The sequence below is a fragment of the Porites lutea genome, chromosome 5 (assembly GCF_958299795.1).
Source record: "Porites lutea chromosome 5, jaPorLute2.1, whole genome shotgun sequence".
In the NCBI taxonomy this organism is placed as follows: Eukaryota; Metazoa; Cnidaria; class Anthozoa; order Scleractinia; family Poritidae; genus Porites; species Porites lutea.
This window is the reverse complement of record NC_133205.1, coordinates 32036542-32041541: the sequence shown is the minus strand read 5'-3', so window position 1 is coordinate 32041541 and position 5000 is coordinate 32036542.

Here is a 5000-nt window from a genome sequence, read left to right as displayed (position 1 = left end):
ACAAAAACTAGTAAGAATCTATTTTTTCTCGATCAAAATTAAACGACCCCTTTTCCATTAGGGGAATCAACTGTTTATTTTAATATAACCTTGCTTTAGTGTGGTCCGTTATGTAACAAATTAGATGCCGCTTTTTCTTTGATGACTTTAAGAGGCCAGAAAATAGGTTATCACTGTGACGAAACATGCAGCAGAGTCATTTCTTTGGGCTAAGACAACTTCATGGCTAAACTAGTCAAAGCTTATCCAGGCACAAGAATTTCCCCACAAAATTTATGTTTTTATTCAACAAGGTAATATTTCAATTTAGAATATTTCCCAGAAAACCATGAGATTGGGAGCCTTGTCATGAGACCATGAGAAAAGTTAAAAAATCGTGAGACTCACGGCAGAATTGTGAGAGTTGGCAGGTCTGTCTCATATCACATTTTCTATCGAAACCTGTATGTAGTAGGAAGAAACTTTGTATCAAGTGGGCACTACAGCATTCTCTGAGGTGTCCGCTTAAATTATACAAGTCTCACTGTACATGTTTGACTCCATTCGCACTAACTATTGATGTGGAAGGATATGAAATTGCTTCATGCATAACAGATGTACATGTTTGGAGCTGTATGTAAATCTTATTAATTTTTTTTGCTATTTATGAAAACTTAATGTAAGCTTAAAGGTATTACAGAGAAATATCCTTTGCTTCAACAAGACGGTACAACCTTGAAGTGTTAAAAAAATATATATTCCTGGTGTAATTATTATAGATACATAGTGTTGAGGGAAGTCTTTGGTTTCCTTTTTCTTAAAACTGAAAAATAATTGACTTACATTGTGCCGGGGTAACCGAGTCGAGGTCATCTGTTTATATCAATATTAAGGGACCGGTCATTATTTATGTGGGGGGGGTGGGGGGGGGATTTTTTTTGTTTTAGCATGAAAGAAAAAACGTGACCCACCCCTCTAAGCCCATTGGTTAATTCTTGACCCACCCCCATATAACTTTATATAAGAGGTGACCCACCCCCAACCCCCTTCAATCTATACCTCTATAAGGAGTTCCTGTTCACTGAATGAAATCAGCAGATCTTGTGGACCAGTGTCCTACCCTGCGGCCACTTCTTGTTGATGTGCCTTCTTGTATTGTTACAGTATGACTGTCATCATCTGATCTCTTTTGCTTTCACTTTCATCACACAAAACAAGGTCATTGTCACTGTCACTCTCATCACTGTCCTCACCAACACTGACGCTTGAAGGAAATGTAGATTGATTCGCTTGATTTGGTTGATTTTCTTTCCGTTATTGCTAAGTTTGTATTTGTCCAACTCGGGGGCTTTCAGAGTGTCAAGCTTCCCCTTCTCTACAAGTGTTTTCCAGTCATAGCAATGTACATCTTTTAAGGCTCGAACTTGCTTTTCTTTTCTCCGCTCTTGCTTACGGATCTTATTGACACTTAGGTTGGATACCTACATGTGACATCCAGTTGTGTCATATTTTATGTCCAGCATTGCATTAGAATTTATTTAGATCTTCCACATTAATTGTAGTGAGTGTGATTCTTTACAAAACACACAATGACCCACCCCCTATCATCGTGAAATTCTCTTTTGGCCCACCCCTTTTCCCTAAATTAAATAGGCCTGGCCCACCCCATGATTTTTTCCCCCCACCCCCGCACATAAATAATGACCGGTCCCTAAGCGCACTCGAATGGACTGATCATTTTTACTGCTAATTTCTCCCATTAAACATCAAGGACAATGTTTTCCACTATTGCTGACCTACCCTTCTGCCAAGTTTCGAATTTGCACACCAAAACGATTTTCTAAAACATGCGATGTTAATATGCGATCATGCAAATTTCTGCGACAAATATTCCACTTGAAAAAATTGGCTTAAACTGTTTACGAGGTAATTATCAACAGAATATAATACAATTAACTCTCCTTCTCGGAAAAAAGCTGTTGCAACTATACTTTCCCTCTAACAGGAACTACTTTAAAGTTTACTTATCCCGAAAAGACAGCTTGAATAGGTGGTACTATTGGCATTATTGGAGATAACAGCAAAGTAATGAATACAATGGCATCAGTTCTGGGACTGTACCTTTAATAGCGGCTACGCTGGCACACTCGAATGGACTGATCATTTTTTCTGCTAGTTTATCTCGATTAACTTCAGAGACAATGCTTTCCAATAGAAGTAGCCCACCCTTATGCCAAGTTTAGATGTTCAACACCTCACCGATTTCGAGAAAATGCGATATTACTGTGCGAACATGCAAACTTTTGCGGCACATTATTCCACTCGAGGAAATTGACCGAAACTGTTTACAGCTCTCATACGCGTTATTTTTCGGATTAATACACATTTCACTCACCTTCTCGGAATGAGATGTTGGAACTGCACTATCCTACCGTGACAAAAACCATTTTAGAGCGTCAATATCCAGGAAAACCAACGTTAAAAGTAGCATTTGGAAATGGCAACGGCGCCATTTTCGAAAACTCCTCGAAGTTGCGCGCTTCTCTCTTCGTGACGTCACGATGGCCAAGATCGACAAACAAACTACCAAGTTCACCACCCCCCGCTGGTTGTGATCGAGAGAGAAGAAAAATGTCGAAGTTTGCTGGCAAGAAACCGAAAGAAAAAAGTGATAAAACTAAGGCAGACAACTTTGTTTGGACTGACGATGAAGTACAGCTGCTTTTAGAAGTTACAAATGACTACAAGGTGTCGGAAGCGGCGAAAAATATCGACTGGGAGTCGTGCCAGTCAAAGTACACTGACATTCTTGAATTATATCGGGAACACCACCCATCATGTCAAGAAGAGTCTTCAGAAATTGAAAAAGAATACCCATCTGACGTCAGCGTTTTCACAGCGTTTACGAAAATATACGTTTACGGCCGTCCACACGAAGACGCATAAACGGCGTTTTCAAATTTATCCACTTTGGAGAGCGTTTTCGAATTTATGCGTTTACGGTGAGCGTTTTCATCGTCTTTGTGTGGACGGAAGGCCTAAACGCATAAAAAAGTTTGCGTTTACTAGCGTTTGCGTTTACAATCGTCTTCGTGTGGACAGGGTCTAAGTTCCCGCTACCATTTCAATCTCAAGCAAGCTTTCAAAGTGAACAATTTGGTTCCTATGACTATGCAGCACGGTCGCTGTCACTGGTCGCGTTCTCTTTGACAAGTCAGCGGTCGGGCATCCTCATGCAAAAAAGACTCCTGTTCCTAAACCCTACATCGAAATAAAGCTTATCTTGCTAAACCAACAGTTTTTTAAAAAAAGTTGCACTGATGTCGATATTTTCATGATTTTTTCTTTCAAGCGTCCGAATCAGCTTTAGAAAGCGAAAACTCAAAGCGATTTTAGAGCTGTTTTTTACTAATTTTTTTATTTGCTCTAGTCTAACAGAAGTCAAAGCGCTAAAGAGCGTTTGGGTTTTTACTATTTTCGATTGCTATAAAAAGTCATAAAACAATTTGGTCATATAGGACTAAAACAAAATTGTTTTAACACGTCTTTGCTGAATACATGGTAAAACAGAAAAAAAGCAATGTCTTTTTAAGAAATTACGTCCCAAAGTATCCTAAGGGCTGTCTCTCATACTTGCAAAATGCAGAAATAGGGAATTCTTATGTTTCATTTGATATGTTTCCCAGTAGTGGGAAAGCAAAGAAAATAAAAAGAAAGGTACGGACGGTTTAACAATAATCTCTCTTCTATAAATGCCACACGGTAAAAGTGGTTTTAGCGAAGTAAACGAGCTGAACAAAACACCCTTCTGGACATTTTCAGTTAGACCGGTTGGCAAAATTATTGAAACAGCTGAAAAGAGCGCCCTAATTTCATCCGATTGCTTCGAGTCGTTTTCTGCTCTCAGTTACTGAGGGAGTAAAAACGACTCGAAGTAAAATTCAGGCTACTTAAAACTATAGGTAATCTACCAAGTTTAAAGGTAAAACGTAAAAAGCGACCGAAGATATTGATTCACAAAGTGGCAAAATTTTACAGACGTTTATATGGTGGTCAACACATTCGGGAGTCTTTCCTTTTAACTGCAATATCCAGACAACTAACTGAAAAAGTATGACAATAGGTCGACACTGGTATTCGGTTTATCTGAATTGAGCTATAAGAGTGTTTATAAAGAAGGATTAGGCTGTTTCTACGTCTCACTTTATCAAGTTTAGCAAGAGAACCCGATTCATGCTTGTATTCCAGGCTTTCCGATGGCGACAAATATTGCAGCTCTACACGACGCATTAGTATATATCTCTCAGCGGTCAACAGAGTCTAATTTGTCCATGCATTCCTACCAAGTCGATTCGAATACTTCAACAGCTTTCTGATTATGTGGCCTAGGCCTTACTGCTTATTGATCAATTTACAACGTGTGCGGAATGCTTGTGACTCAGAACACTACTGAATTCTGCCAATCTCTTGTAATAAATTTACATTTGTCACTTTTAAAATTATCGTTCTTTATCCTCTTTTTTCTCTTGAGCCTCCATCGCGATGTAATCTAAGAAATTAAAATTATAAATCCGGAGCAACATTTGGAGACAGGTCCTTGCGTTTGATAGTTTTAGAAGGCGGCCCTGAGCCTGTTAATGTTTTAAGGGGCTTTTAGATAACGGATTAATATGTTATTAACAAAGTCTATATACTGTTACATTTTAGGCCAATAACTACGTTTGTAAGATAGATTTCACTGAGTCTACTCTAGCTTTGTCTTAAGGTTTGTTATTTTTTATCCATTCTTTATTGTCATGGGGTGCATATTAACATTTCATGAAATTTGCTTAGTATATTAGCTATTATTATTATTATAATTATTATTATTATTATTGTTATTATCATTATTATTATTATTATTATTATTATGTGATCCTCTCCAGTTCTTTTTCTTATTATTAGTTATTTTATTGTCATTATTATAACTATTATTATTATTTTTATTGTTGTTATTATTATCCCTTGGTTTTAACTCCACT